Genomic DNA, 17,184 nt, shown 5'->3' with positions numbered 1-17,184 from the left:
TAAGAGTGATTGGGAAGGATTCCTAAAGAAGGCAGAATTTGAATTGGAACATAAAAGAAACCAGGGAGGTCAGTAGTCAGAGTAGAGTAGAGTTGGGAGAGCTTTCTAGGAAGGGAAGACAGTCAGAAAAAATGCCCAGAGCCAAGAGATGGAGTGTCTTCTTCATGGAACATCCAGGAGGCCAGTGTCATTAGATCAAAGAATATAAGCTAGGGAGTAAGGTATAAGAAGACCGTAAAGGTAGGAGGAGGTTAGGTTATGAAAGTCAAGCAGATCATTTTATATCTTCTCCTGGGAACAATAAGAAACTACTTTAAGGTGATAGTTGATTTCAGGGGGATGTATATTTTGACATAATCAAACATGTTTTATGAAAGTCATTTTTGTGACTTAGTGGAGAATGGATTGGTGTGGCAAAAGACTTGAGGCAAACATACCCAGCAGCAGGGTATTTTGATAACTAAGGTGTAGGGTGATGAAGTCTTTTAGTATCAGAGAAGAGAAGAGGATATATTTAAGAGATGTAGCAAAGATGGAATCAATAGGTTTTGGTGCCAGATTATATGTAGGGGTGAGAAATAGTGAAAAATTGAGAATTATTCCTGAGTAGCAAGTTTGAGAGCCTGGGAGTAGAGTGCTGCATTCTGAAATAGTGGATTGAAATAGTGGGGTACACTGAAGACCACTATAACAATTCAGAAAAGTAACAGGGAAGGTGGGGTGGATATGAGTAAAGATAATGGGTTATGTATGTACATACTGTTTTAAAGATATCTACTGAATATCCAGTTCAAGATATTTGAAAATCAGGATTGGAAGCTAGAAGAAAAACTGGCAGGAAAGGTAGATTTGAGAGTGATCGGTATAGAGATGGTAATGAAATCCATGGGAACTTGGGAATCAAGTAAAGTAGTATAGATGAAGAAAAGAGGTGCCAGGACAGAACTTTGAGCAGTATCAATTGCTAGAAGGCATAAAAGGAAGATCCAGCAAAAAATACAGAGAAGGAATGGTAAAATAGAGAGGAGGAAAAACAGGAGAGATTGGTGTCCCAAAAACCAGGAAATAAAAAATATCAAATCCAGTGATTAATTGTGTCAAATTGCAGAGAGGTCAAGAAGAATGAGGACTGAGAAAAGGCCATTGGATTTGGCAATTCAGAGATCATTGGTGACTTTGGAGAGAGCAGTTTCACTGGAATGATAGAATGAGAAATCAAATTGTAAGGGTTTATGAAGAGGGTGAAAGAAAAGAAATTGAAGGAACCTGTTTTAGATGTCTTTTTTAAAGAATGGTACTGAGGCCAAAAGAGATACAGGAAAGAATGGAAAGATCAAGTGTTGGGCGTGTGGAGTGAGGGTTCAGGACATGGGAGTATTGGGCATGTTTGAAGGCAACAGAAAATGAACTAGTAGATCAGGAAAGATTAAAAATAAGTGAAACTATAAGAAAATGTGTTCTAATTCATTATTGATTAGAGAAATGCAATTCAAAACAACTCTGAGGTATCATTTCAAACCTATCAGACTGGATAAAATGATAAAAGGGCAAAACAACAAGTGTTGGGGGGATATGGAAAAATAGGGACACTAAAACATTGTTCATGGAACTGTGAACTGATCTAATCATTTAGGAGAACAATCCTCTTTACCTGTATCATAGTCCTTTCACTTTATCCACCTTGACATATTCTATTTCCCTTAAGTCCATCTATTCATACAATCTCACTTTATCTATATATACCATTTCTCATTTCATGCCTTTGCTCACACTATTCCTGATAACTAGAATGGACTCATCCTTTATTCCTGTTGATATTTCCTCCTTCAAAATAAAACTCTTCTGTCTCCTCCATGAAGTCTTCCTTGATTCTTCTAGAACAAAATGACCTGCCCACTCACTGCCATATGGCATGTTGCTTCTAGTTCTTTCCATGTATCCTAGTTTAACTTGCATTATAACTATTTATGTATTATCATAATGGAGTTCATTGATCTGTTTCTCTCCAGTGCCTAGCACACTGTGATATATGTAGGTGCTTACAAAATGCTTGCTGAATTAAAAATTAAAGTGGATATGATAAAATTAAGCAAAAAGTTTATTCTGTAGCTACTACAAGCCAGTCTAAGCATTGGGATAAAAAGACAAAAATAAAATTGTCACTGTGATTAATAAGCTCACATTTTATCAGGGCAGATAACATACATAAGTAAGTACAATAATGAAAAGAAATGGCACTAACAATTGGAGGTACCAGGAAAGACTTCTTTGAGCAAGTTGAATCTAAGCTTAGTTTTGAAAGAAGCAGGAATACTATGAGGTGAGGGCATTCAAGGCATAAGAGACAATCAGTACAAAGACCTGGAATCAAGATACTGGGGAATAAAATACAATAAGGGGGGGAATCCCAATTACTAACCAGTAACGGTTTTATGAAGTAGAGTGCTTAATGAACAAGTCAGAATATGTTTCTACATATGAAACAATATTTTTCTAGTTGAATCATAGTAAATATACCTAATGAGTCAGTTTTCAACTTAAAAACATTTTCTCCTTCACAAAAACTAACTGGTTTGTATTTTTGTATCAATGTTAGTAAAAACAAAAAGTTAAAATCATGATTCATTGCTTTTTGACTGATGAGGCTCTTAAGACAATTCACTTAATAAGTAAAACAATGTTTATATTTGACAAACACTAATATACATTAACATTTCCATATATAAAGAAAAGGGAATATTGTATATGAAATTATTCATACTTATTTTGCAAACATTGCTTTTTTAAAGCATATAATAAATTGAACATGATAGTATCAACATTGATGTACTTGTGTCCCTTTCTTAAACTTTGCTTTTTCTCTTTTGAATATTTTTAAATGTTTTATTGATGCTCTTTTCTTTCTTGTTTTTTTTTGTTTTGTTTTGTTTTTTTGGTGAGTGAAGTGGGGCTAGGATAACTTTTAATTCTCTCTTAATTTCTCTCCATTACACTTCCTGTGCCATAAAGTAATTCAGTCCTTCCTTGTGTATCCCAAAATTCGAGTTAATTTGCATAGGATTTTCTATTATCAATGGAGACTTAGATTTATGTAAGCACATACAATCTAAATAAGCAACATTAACACACAAATACATATATATATATACATATGCAACAAATGAGGATAATTAAATAGTACTACTCCAGATATTGGCCACAGATGAAAAAAATTGTCCTATCCTGTACCTTTAATTCATTAAACATCTGTCAAAAAATAAAAATCATTACTCATCATCAACTTTTAGGAGTCATGATTAATCTTTGCATAGATTAGAGTTTTCAAATCTTTCCAAAAATTGTTTTAAATTATTCTGGTTCTGCTCACTTAAATTTGCATTAGTTCATGCTAGCTTCCCTCAGTTTCTCTGATTGTTCTTTACAGCATCTCTTATGAATCAATATAATCCCATGACATCCATATACTATAAATTATTCAGTCATTTCATAATAGATAAGCATTCACTCTTTCTAGGTCTTTGCTACAAGATATAAGTATTTTTGTACCTATAGAGTCCTTTGATCTTCTATGATATCTATGTACTTTTTGCATAGATCAAAGAATATTTGTTAATGACCTTTCTAATGGTTTGGTTCCAGATTACTTTCCAGAGTATCTGGATCCATTTGTAGCTTCATTGAGTCCATTAGTGTGGCCTGTATAAGCAGAGATTCTCCAACAATTATCATTTTTATTTTATGTAATTCTTGCTGCTCTTACAAGCATAACACAGAACTTCAGGGATATTTTAATGCACATTTTGGTCATTATCAGTAATTTGGAGTGTTCTACATATTTATTAGTAGTTAACATTTCTTATTTTGATAACTACCTATTTAAATACTTGGAGTATTTAATTTGGGGGACTTATTTCTTATTTTAATGCATTTGTATTAATTCTCTATATATCTTGGATTCATTGTCAGAGAAATATGTTGCAAGGAATTTTCTCAAGTAAATTTGTGTAATTCCAACTGCAGTGACTTAAACAAGACCTTTCACCTTGGAAGCAATACTGTGTATTGGTTCCAAAATAGAAGAGTGGTAATAGCTAGGTGATGGGGGTTAAGTGACTTGCCCAGAGTCATGCCTAGAAAGTGTCTGAGGACACTTTCAGGTCTAGCTTTCAATACACAGAGCCACTTAGTTGCAGTAAGGAGACTACAACAATAAATCACGAGGATCATTCATTTTGACCAGTTGGGATTTATACCAGGAATGTAGGGCTGTTTAATATTGTGAAAAGTATCAGCATAATTTATCATATCAATAATAAAATTAACAGAAACACATGACTATCTCAATAGTCCATGAAAAGCCATTGAAAAAATACATCTATTCCTATTAAAAACACTAGAAAGCACAGGAATAAATGGGCCATTCCTTAAAATGAAAAGTAGTTTCTACCTAAAACCATCAGCAAGCATTGTCTACAATAGGAATAAATTAGATACCTTCCCAATAAGATTAGGAATGAAACAGGGATGCCCATTATCGCTACTACTATTTAATATTGTACTAGAAATGCTAGATTTAGCAATAAGAAAAGAAAAAGAAATTTGAAGGGATCAAAGAAAGCAATGAGGAAACTAAACTATCGTTCTTTGCAGATGAGATGATGTTATACTTAGAGAATCCTAGAGAATCAACTAAAAAATTAGTTGAAATAATTGATTACTTTAGTAAAAATGCAGGATACAAAATAAGTCCACATAAATCATTAGTATTTCAATATATTCCCAACAAAATTCAGCAGCAAGAGACAGAAAGAGAAATTCCAAAAATTCTAGACAATATAAAAAACCTGATAGTCTACTTATCAAAACAAACACAAGACTTATATTAACACAATTACAAAATACTTTTCACACAAATAAAGTCAAATGTAAACAATTGGAAAAATATTAATTGCTCAGGGAAAAAACCAAGCTAATGCAATAATTCTTCCTAAATTAATTTATTTATTCAGTGACATACCAACCAAACTATTAAATAATTGTTTCATAGATCTAGAAAAAATAATAACAAAATTAATCTGGCAAAACAAGTGATCAAGAATATTAAGAGAATTAGTGAAAAAATATAAAGGAAGGTGACATTGCAGACCCACATCTCAAACTGTACCACAAATCAGTAATCATCAAAACAGTCTGGTCCTGGTTAATAATTAGAATTGTAGATCAATGGAATAAATTAGATACACAATATACAGGGACAAATGACCTTAGAAACCTAGTATTTAATGAACCAAGTTTTGGGGATAAGAACTCATTATTTGACAAAAACTGCTTGGAAAATTAGAAAAAAAGTATGGCAGATATGGTTTTATTATGATTTAGATGTAAAGAGTCATACAATAAGTAATTAGGGAAACATAGAATAATTTACATGGCAGATCTTTGGAGAAGGGGAGAATTTATGACCAAAAGAGAGATAGAAATATTATAAGATATTAGATGGATAATTTTGATTATAATTAATTTAAAAGGTTTTGTTCAAACAAAACTAAAGTAACCAAAATGAAAAGGTATCAACAACCAGGGAAAACTTCATAACAAATTTCTTTGACAAAAGTTGAATTTCTCAAATCTATAGAAAATGAAGTCAAATTTGTAAAAATAAAAGCCATTCTCCAATTGAAGAAAGGTCAAATGATATGACCAAGCAATTTTCAGATAAAGAAATCAAAGCTATCAACAATCATACAAAAAAAATTTTCTAAATCTAGAGAAGTCTTGGCAGTTGCTACAGCTGTGTCCAAGGCATGTTGCTTCAGTGGGGCCTACCTTGGTGCATTGTGCTCCACTTCCATCCTGATGCACTACATGCCTCCTTGCAGGGCTTCTAAGTTGTTTTGAGCTGAAAAAATATTTCATCTTGTCTTTTTGTAGGTTATGCTGCTCCACAATTTGTTTTAAGATGTTATATCATTGCTTCTTAAAGGGTAATTTGGTAGAAATCATATGGATGTCTGTACCTTCTCCACCATCTTGGGTCTATCCCAAGACCTGTTTTTAAAGAAAGCTGAAAATAGCTTCAAAATATATTTTAAAATATTATTTCCAAAAATTATTAAATTATGTAAAAGCTCATCTGATTCACAAAAATATACCAGTTATTTTTCACCTTCTTGACTTTAGGCAAGTCACTTTACCATTCTGGGATTCAATTCCATCTTCTCCAATGTAAGAAGGTTGGAATAGATATCTAGTCTTTTGAGTCTCCTCTAGATCTAACTATCTAACTGTGACTAGATTTATCTTATCTTCATCTTGGCAGTTTACTTCCACATACTACATATATACAAACCACTTAAGAGTAAATAAAGCCAAGGCATAGAGAACATTACAAGATATAAAACAGATAACTTTGACTACACCAAATTAAAAATGGTTTCCACAAACAAAACCAATGCAACAAAAATTAGAAAACTAGAGAAACAGGGAGTGGAATTTTATAGCAAGTGTTACTGAGAAAGACCTCATTTCTCAAATATATATATATATATATATATATATATATATATATATATAACTGAGTTGAATTTATTAAACTACAAAACATTCCCAAACTGACAAATGGTCAAAGGATATGAACATGCAATTCTCAAATGAAGAAATCAAAACTCTCTTTAATAAAATGAAAAATGTTCAAAATTACTCTTTTACAGTACTTGATTTTATTTTATTTTTTGCCCAATTACACTTATAAGCAGTTTCCAACATTTTTCTTTTTTTAATTTTATTTAATTGATTAATTTAGAGTCTTTTTCCAGGATTATAAAAATCACGTTCTTTTCATCCCTTCCCCACAAGCACCTCCCATAGCCAATGCACAATTCCACTGGGTTTTACATGTGCCATTGGTCAAGACCTGTTTCCATATTATTATTTATTTGCACTAGGGTGATCATTTAGGGTTTATAAGTCCAATCATATCCTCATCAATCCATGTGATCAAGCAGTTGTGTTTCTTTTGTGTTTTTACTCCACAGATCTTCCTCTGAATGTGAATAGCATTCTTTCTCATAAATCCTTCAGAATTATCCTGGATCATTACATTGCTGCTAGTAGAGAAGTCCATTCCATTCAATTTTACCACAGTGTATCAGTCTCTGTGTACAATGTTCTCCTGGTTCTGCTCCTTTCACTTTGCATCAATTCCTGGAGGTTGTTGCAGTTCACATGGAATTCCTCCACTTTATTATTCCTTTGAGCACAATAGTATTTCATCAACAACAGAAACCTCAATTTGTTCAGTCATTCCCCAATGGAAGATCATCCCCTCATTTTCCAATTCTTTGCCATCACAAAGAGCTCAGCTATGAATATTCTTGTACACGTCTTTTTTCTTATTATCTCTTTGGGGTACAAACCCAGTAGTGCTATGGCTGGTTCAAAGGGAAGGCGGTCTTTTATCACCCTTTGGGCATAGATCCAAATTGCCCTTCAGAATGGTTGGATCAATTCACAACTCCACCAGCAATGCATTAATGTCCCAATTTTGTCACATCCCCTCCAACATTCATTACTTTCCATTGCTGTCATATTAGCCAATCTTTTAGGTGTGAGGTGATACATCAGAGTTGTTTTGATTTGCATTTCTCTGATTATAAAAGATTTAGAACATTTTTCATGTGTTTATTGATAGTTTTGAATTATTTATCTTAAAATTGTCTATTCATGTCCCTGGCCCATTTAACATTTTGGGAAATGGCTTGATTTTTTTTGTACAATGGATTTAGCTCTTTATAAATTAGAGTAAATAGATGTTTTTCAGAGTTTATTGTTATAAAGATTTTTTCCTAATTTGTTGCTTCCCTTCTAATTTTAGTTGCATTGGTTTTGATTTTGCAAAATCTTTTTAATTTAATGTAATCAAAATTATGGCTTAATAGTAATAAGGAATAATTTGGAAAGATAAGAGATATTTCAGAAGTCCTTGAAATGCAGGATGTCATTTTGATTTTTCATTAGAAAGTCTTTTCCCACTGTTCAAGTCTTCTTCCTTCCATCTTTTGTATGTATGATGTTATATATCTATTATTTCCATGTTCTCTCCCCCATTAGAGTGAATGATATTTCAAGGCAATGTTGGTGTTTGCTTTCTTTGTATCTTTACCACTTAGCACATGGCTTGGTACAATAATAAGAGATTAAGAAAATTGTTAATTGTTTGATTAATTGAGTACATTGAAGACAATGAAAAAAACTCAGTGGTGATTTTCAAAGTGAGGAATGTTCAAATGCAATAGGTACTTTATACAATAAATATTTACTAAGTGATCTACTAGGCTGAAGGGGATAGAAACTTTAATTCAGAAGAAGACTCTGCCTTCATAGAGCTAACAGGTCAGTAGATGACAAGGAAGTGAAGATTACCTAAAGAAGGCATTGTTTCAATTGTACTTTAATTTTAAGGAATGAGTAGGAACTCAGCAGGTGAAGACTAAATGGATGGCATTCTTGGTAGAGGAAATACTGTGAATAAAAGTTTAGAACTAGGAGAGGACAAGTTCTGTTTGGCAAACAGAATAGTACTATTTGGTTAGCACTTTTTAAAAGTATACATGTGTTGCCTACTTTGTGACAGCCAATGTGATGAATGTTTTTTTAAGAAATATTGTCTCATTTTGTTGTGACAGTACCAGAGTAGGTATTATCCCCATTTTATGGATAAAGAAACTAAAGCAAAGGGAACTTAAATTACTTGTCCAGGGTCATGCAACCAGTAAACCTCACTAAAGAAATAGGGCACTGCTGAACATATTACAGATAAAGTCACTTGAACTAAGCTATGCTGAGCAACAAAACCTCTTTTTAAATTCCTTTTCAAGGTGAGCCATTATTTATTGGAAAGAATATCCTTTTAATCTTGTTTTTGTATTTTTTTAGGAAAGATAATACCCAAGCTTACTCTATAAGGAAAAATAAACTTAGATACCCCACAAAATATTGTGGACCCAACACCAAAATTAGATGGTCTGGATCATGTAAAATCAACACTGAAAAATGTCACATATTTTTGATCATTAATTCTTTCTAATGTAGTTAAATTACTGATACTGCAAAATCTCCTTCCTTTACATTTTTTAGTTAATTCTTTTCATATTCTTGACCGTTTGCTTTTTTCAAATGAATTTTGTCATTTTTTTCTAGTTCAATAAAATATTTTTGGCAATTTAATCAGGACTGGATTGGATGAGTAGATTTAAATGAGAAATCAAAGAAAACTTCCTTGACAATGAGGACTAGAGCATATTATCAACTTTGCTAGAAGAACAGGTGTATGTTTAATAAGCAGGTGACAGTTTTAACAGAGGATAACAATTTTTAGTCAGAACAGATTCAACCAAAAGGGAAATTACAATATGTTCTAGATTATTTTTACCAGTAACTTTCTTAAAAATAATTACAGGAATAGTGCATGGTAACTTCCATCTTCCATCTCTTCCATCTATACTGTGTGTCTTATCCAAAAATTAGTATTGATTTTTATAAGGCCACTCAGTGTTTCCTCAATTATCAAATGAATGAGTTAAACTAGAGAATCCATCTGTTGCTGAAAGAAAGCTTTAACATTCTATGTCAGTGATTCCATGGTCAGAGACAGTTCTCTTCCATGTGTCCAAGGACAGTTGTCAAACTGGATTCCTAGGTGAATAGAGGAAAAGAAATATGGAGACTCTTTATTCTTGTGGTGGCCTCCAACAAATTTCCTCTTAGGAGGAGAAACTGAGTGATCAATGAATATTCATATATGATTTCTTCCAATGGTTTATCATATCAAGAAGTCATACATATTTCAGGGATCTTTGTGCCTAAGCTCTTATAGTTGGCCTAGTAGGCATACAGTAAACTATAAAACACAGCTTTCTGAAAGGCAAACTTATAAACTGAGATAGAACATAAAATCAACTCCTACCTTAATAATGTTTCAAAATTCATTTGATGCCAATAAAAATAAAATAAAATGACAAACCTAACCAAAAGTCCCAAGTGTCTACCATCTGTAGAGAATTGTTGGTGATACAAAAATAAGTTAAACATAATTCCTTGGCCTTAAAGGCTAATAATAATAATAACAGTAATAAAATAATAATAGTAATAACAAATGTGATGGGGATAACAATTCAACATGTATGCAGATAAGTACAACCACAAGAAGGCAAAGTGTATAGGTAAAAAAAAGGAGAAAAAAACTTTTTTCACCTGAAGAGTCATGGTAAAGAGGAAGTAGCACTTGAGGGAAGGGAGAGGCTTTAATTTAATAGACAGAAATTGAGGGGTTTGAGGAATCAATTCCACATGAGAAACCACAGAATTTAAATTTCAGCTTTATTCAAAGTCAGAATCCAGGCCCTCTGAATTAAATGGATAGTTAAAAATCAGACCCTGGTTGAAGGCCCATCAAGATCTGACCAATTTCTTTTTGCTATTTCCTGTCTGGATGCTTTGCATTGGCAAAATGGATCCTCACTTTAAAGGCTGCAGGAAAACAATTTGTTCTTGGAAATGGCTACAGAGACTAGAATGAAATTTATACTAAGAGAAAAATGGAATAAGTCAGTGTAGGACAGGGAAACTCCACTCATGAAGTGGAATCACAGAATCTCAGTTCAAATCTAGGATCAGCTTCTTAATTCCTCTATGACTTTGGCCAAGAAGTCATTTTGTCTTCTCTGGGCTTCAAGTTTCTTATTCTGAAATAGGAGAATGCTGTACCATGTGGCCTCTAAAGTCACTTTATAGCACTAGCTGTGTGGTTCTATTTTTTAAACCATTACCTTCCATCTGAGAATCAATACTGTGTATTGGTTCTAAGGCAGAAGAGTGGTAAGGACTAGGCAATGGGGGTCAAGTGACTTAACCCAGGGTCACACAGCTGGGAAGTGTCTGAGGTCAGATTTGAATCCAGGACCTCCTGTCTCTGGAGCTGGCTCTCAATCCACTGAGCTAACTAGCTGTCCCCTCTATTATTTTTTAAAAATATTTGCCTTTGATCTTTTGTATCAATCTTAAGATATCAGAGTGGTATTATGACTAAAATCCTCTGGAGCCATATATTAATTTATAATTATTTAGTAGTAAAAGTTGGAGTAAGAGAGAGAGATAGCTACTCTGAGGTTACCATGCTTGTCTCCACTCATCAGCCAAAAGTGGCCAAGAGAGAGCCAAGACTCCAACAAAGACCTAACAAGCTGAAAATACCTTCTTGCTTCCTCAGTCCACTCTCTTAAAAAGCCATTGACATCCCTCCATCTGAGCCTTTCTGGTTGAACAGACTTGACCTTAGTTAGGGTCAGAGGCCAGTCTTCCCCATACCAAGAGTCATGGAACACAAGGCAAGACTCTTCTGGGAAGCCAAGGAGTCAGGAGGCCTTTGACCATCTCCCATTTGAACATGCGTGTTTAAAGGGTGGGACTGATAACACACAAACTTATTTTTCGAAAGGAAAGAGGATATAATTTACATTAAATTCACACAGTGGTAAGAGCAAAGACAATTGGGGTGAAGTGACATCCCCAAAATCACAGAGCTAGGAAATGTGTGAGGCCAGATTTGAGCCTAGGTTCTCCTAACCCCAGACCTGGCACTCAATCCATGCTACTACTTAACTGCCCCTTGGTTCTATAATTCTAAATAGTCCAAGATTGCCTTGAATTCCAGACTAATTAAATTAGATTTTTATCTTCTGGAGTTTACCCCTGCTATTAGAGTTTTCCTTTCTAAAGTTCTCTTAGGCAGCTAGCTTACTCAGTGGACAGAGCACTGGACCTTGCATCAGGAAAATTTCAAAGTACCTTTGTAACTGTAATAAAGTCTCTTAATCTCTTTCAGTCTCAGTTTCCTCAAATATTAGAAGGGAATCATAATATCACCTATCTCCCAGGGTTGTTGAGAGGTTATTGTTATTAAAAACTTAGCATAGCACCTGATACATAACAGACTTCATAAATGTTTCTTTTCCTTCCCTTCCCTTCACTTTCCTTCCCTTCCCTTCCCTTTCCTTTCGTTTGTTTCCTTCTTTCTTTCCTCAAAAATAATTTATTGTCCCTAGGTTTTCCTTTTCCTTTTTCCTTTCCTTTCCTTTTCTTTCCTTTATTTTTTTCCTTTGTTTCTTTCCTTCTTTTTTTTTCCTCAAAAATAATTGTCCCTAGGCTTTCCTTTTCCTTTTCTCTTTTTTCTTCTCTTTCCTTTTCTTTCCTTTATTTCTTTCCTTTGTTTCCTTCTTTCTTTCCCCCCAAATAATTAATTGTCCCTAGGTTAACCTTTTCCTTTTTCCTTTTTTCTTTCCTTTCCTTTCTTTTCCTTTCTTTCCTTTCCTTTGTTTCTTTCTTTCTTCAAAAAGAATTAATTGTCCCTAGGTTTTCCTTTTTCCTTTCCTTTCCTTTCCTTTCCTTTATTTTCTTTCCTTTGTTTCCTTCTTTCTTTCCTCAAAAATAATTCATTGTCCATAGGTTTTCCTTTTCCTTTTTGCTTTTTCCTTTCCTTTCCTTTCCTTTTCTTTCTTTTCTTTCCTTTGTTTCTTTCCTTCTTTTTTCCCCTCAAAAATAATTAATTGTCCCTAGGTTTTCCTTTTCCTTTTTCCTTTTTTCTTTCCTTTCCTTTATTTCTTTCCTTTGTTTCCTCCTTTCTTTCCCCAAAAATAATTAATTGTCCCTAGGTTAACCTTTTCCTTTTTCCTTTTTTCTTTCCTTTCTTTTCCTTTCTTTCCTTTCCTTTGTTTCTTTCTTTCCTCAAAAAGAATTAATTGTCCCTAGGTTTTCCTTTTTTTCTTTTCTTTCCTTTCATTTCCTTTATTTTCTTTCCTTTGTTTCCTTCTTTCTTTCCTCAAAAATAATTCATTGTCCCTAGGTTTTCCCAAAGATCTCCTTCACAATAAGATGTCTAAAATGACCTGAATTAATCCTTTCTGAAATGTCTAGGGTACTGATACACCTTCTAACAACAAAAACAAAATCACATAATGCTTACCATGCAGTGGGGGAAGGAAGGGAGCTAATTCCTAACCCATCAATTTCCATCACCCAGTTCAGTCAATTAAGTCACAAAAGGAGTTAGATAACAGACATAGAAAGAGTTAATGTGTTAAGCAAAGTACACAGATGCCTTCTGATCCCTTTAGAAAGTTTCCATAATGGAATAAAAAGGGCTACTTCCATTAATTTTCTAGAGACTGACCACACTCTCAGTGTTTTAAAAAGACTAAGCTTGCCTGTCTTTGAAACAATTGAGATAGTTTGAGGAAGAAGGAGCTTTATGGTATTTAATACCTAACTTTCACCAGGGACAAGTGAGAAAGACACTCGTTCTAGCCTTCTTCCCAATTTATAATATAATTTGTCAGTGTAAACTATTCACCTATTAGGAGATCGAACCTAACTTAATGTTGAGATAGAGCAGAAAGCAAGAGGCTAAGGAACATGATCCTTGGCAGCATGTTATATAACCATGGATTGAAGGATCTCAGATCTTCCTGAATGCTCTATCCATTGAGCATGCTAGCTGCCTAAGGGAACCTTAGAGAGGAGAGCTCTAGAACCTGGGCGAAACTCCTGAAGACACCATCTGACTTAGTCTGAAATTCAGGGTAACCTTGGAACATTTAGAATCACAGGACCAAGGAGCAGCTAGATAGCCCAGTGGATAGAGCACCAGGTTTAGAGTCCAGAGGACCTGGGCTCAAATCTGAACTCAGATACTTCCTAGCTGTGTGACCTTGGCATTGGGGAATGAAGTTATGGAGAAAAGCAGCCAAGGTAGCTCAGCTAAGGTACACACTAGGGAGACAAGTGATTAGCAGGGAGCATCTTGAGGAGACCAGAGAAAAGAAAGGACATAGATCCAGTAGTTCTGGAGTAATGCCTATTCACCACTTGTTCCCTTTGTGTGTTACTCTTAGTGTACTCTTAAATTTGTGCTCACTTTTTTATGAATATTGGGTATATTTGTGGAATAGTGCATCTCGGGTTTATGGAGAGAAGGTTGTGAAGCTACAATTGTTACTATTCTGTCTTTAAAAATATCTTTGTATTATTCAATTCTGCCTATTGACTAATTAATACAAGTAAGCTATAGATTTAGGAATATGGATCCACAGAGAACCTTTGAACCTGGAGAAGTAGGTACACTATAGAAGAGCCAATTCACAAGTGCAAATGCAATTTGTGTGGGGATAGCCCCTGAGAAAATGTTACATGAAGACTTTATTCATTATTCCGTAATACTGTAGCGTATTAAAATCTTATTTCTTATTAGCCTCACACCATTTGACATATATACTTTGGGAGAGTTTATACCATACAATGAGGTCTATTATGCTTGATTTAACACAGTGCTTATAACCATGTCTATTGAAAAGTTGAATCTGAATATAATTCTCTATTAGAGGAAAATCAATTTTAACATGTCATTTTGACTTACAGTTTATTTTCCAGGTATTTAATGTAATTCCAAAGGCTGATACCAGATTGGAAGACCAGAAAAATGCTTCAGATATTTTATCTAGTTTATAGGAAAGCATTTAACAATGACTGTCATTATTCTGAAAAAGTTGCAGAAGTCAACCAATAGCATAGTTAGGTATATGTGTAATTGGTTGAATGAGCAGTCTTGAAGAATATAAACAAATGGCTTAATGTCAACTTGGAAAAGGTCCCTAGTGGAGTGTCCCAGAGATCTATCTTTAGTCCTGTGTTGTTTACCATTTTAAAATCAATTACTTGAAAAATGGCGTAAATGGTGTGCTAATTAAATTTGTGATGTACCACAAAGCTAGAAGACAGAACCAATACATTGGATAACACAGTCAGGATCCAAAAATATCCCAACCATCTAGAATATTGGACTGAACCTGATAAGATGAAATTTAATAAGGACAGATGTAGTGTTACACTTACATTTAAAAAATCAATTTCACAAGTATAAGATGGGAAGAGTGAACTCAATAGCAGTTTGTCTAAAAATGAATGTTTATTTTAGTGAATTGCACTCTTGATATGAGCCAATATAGCTATTTGATGGCAAAAAATGAAATGAAAAAACCTAATAAAAACTTAGACTATATTGAGGGGCATACTATCAAGAATATAGAAGTGATAAGTTTACTGTATTCTGCCTGGCCAGACTACAACTAAAGTTTTGAGCACAGTTCTGGATACCACATTTTAGGATGAATATTGATAAGATGGAAGAGGGAAGGGAATAAGCATTTATCTAGCACCTGCAAATGTATCAGGGACTATACTAAGTGCTTTTTGCATGTTACCTCATTTGATGCCCCCCCAACAACTCTGCAAAATAGATATTTTGATTATCCTCATTTTACAATTGATGAAGCTGAGTCAAACAGAGATTAAGTGACTTGCCCAGAGTCACAAAGATATCTAAGGCTAGATTTGAACTCAGTTCTTCCCTATGCCAGACTCAGTAGACTCTTCTTTTTTCCACCTAGTCACCTAAAGAATGTCTAATGGAAAACTATTTAGAGGCTGAACAAATTCAAAATCATATCCCATCAGGATCAATTAAAGGAGGCAGCTATTGAATAGTGAACTGGTTCTAATTCAAATTGCCCTTCTGACACTACCTTCATGATTTTAAGAAAGTCATTTCAACTCCCTAGGCTTCCATTTCCTCATTTATAAAGAGGACAGATGACTAGGTGGTCTCTGTGATATCTTCAAATTCTACACATATTATGCTATTATGCTGTTTTCTTGACCTTTGTCTTGCCACTGGCCTGGGATGACTCTGGAAGAGAGAAGCCAGTGACATTGCACAACTCTGCCCCACTTAAATACAGTTTCTGCAAAAGTCAACATACATCACCAATAATGTAATTTTGGTCCTCCTACTATGAAAGACAACAACCAGCCAAACAACCAATCATGCTACAATTGTATTAATGAGAACCCTACCAATTCTCACTATTGAAAACTGAAATGAATCACCTCAGGAAGCATCCAGGTCTCCCACATTGGGAAGTCTTCAACCTAAGATTGGACTATCATTTGTGGAATGTGTAAGGGAAGTGATTTTTGTTCTATGGCCTCCTCAGAATTCTATGGCCTCTTTTGATTTCATACTTCCATAAGATGAGATCAGATCAGAGACATTTTCCAGGCAGGGTATAACAAGTACTAAATGAATGGTAAATTCACTAAGTGCTCTAGGAAAACACGACAACAATTTTATAACTTGAAAAAGGAGAAACATCCGAGTTTTAATATCAGATATGAAAGTTATTAGTACTATATCCCTGGAGGCATTGTAATCTTTCTGGATCTCAGTTTCTATTAGATGATGTGAAAGATCACTTCCAGTTCTTATATTCTGTGACTATATGTGAAGGAATAACACAGCCTTGCAGTGAACATAACTCATTTATTCAATCTCTAAAGTTCATTCAAGTTATGACCACCTACCAGGTGATATGTCTTGGGTAAATAAATTATGATATGCCTAAAGGTACATTATCCTTTACTTCTATTAAGAATATTCTAGATAAACTGACCTATTATACATTTCCCTTTACTCCACAGCCTTCAATAGTTTTATTAATCTAGGATTTTAAATTAAAATCCAAATGAATTAAATGTCTAATAAATTTGTATCTATAGTTCATATTTTAAAAACTCAGGAATACTACCACTATGGCTTCTTTTGGGAATGTTTAAGGAAGAAAATTTAAATGAATTATGGAGGCTATATATTTTAATCTGGAGGATATCTCAGAGATTATATAATCATTTTCTTTTCATTTTATAGATGAGAAAACTGAGGACTATCCACTTATTAGCTATATGTCCCTAATAAAACATTTAACTTCTCTCAACCTATTTCCTCGTCTATCAAATAGGGATTATTAGCACCTATCTCTCTGGGTAGTTGTGAAGAGTATCCAAGGAGGTAACATATATAAAGCAAGAGACAACATTTGCAAACCTTAAAGAACTTGTATAAATTCTAGCTAATATTCTTGTAATTTTTATGCAACCTGGTTAAGACCTAATATGGTAAGCAACAGAGGCTATAACATTGACTTTCTTCTAATTATATATCATAATGAAATTACATCAGTGGATCATAAATAATTAGTAGATGAAAACACCAAGATCCTTCTGACCATCCTTGGCCAC

This window comes from Monodelphis domestica, chromosome 3 (assembly GCF_027887165.1).
Source record: "Monodelphis domestica isolate mMonDom1 chromosome 3, mMonDom1.pri, whole genome shotgun sequence".
NCBI lineage: Eukaryota > Metazoa > Chordata > Mammalia > Didelphimorphia > Didelphidae > Monodelphis > Monodelphis domestica.
The sequence above is the reverse complement of the archived record's forward strand: the minus strand, read 5'-3'. Positions refer to the sequence as shown.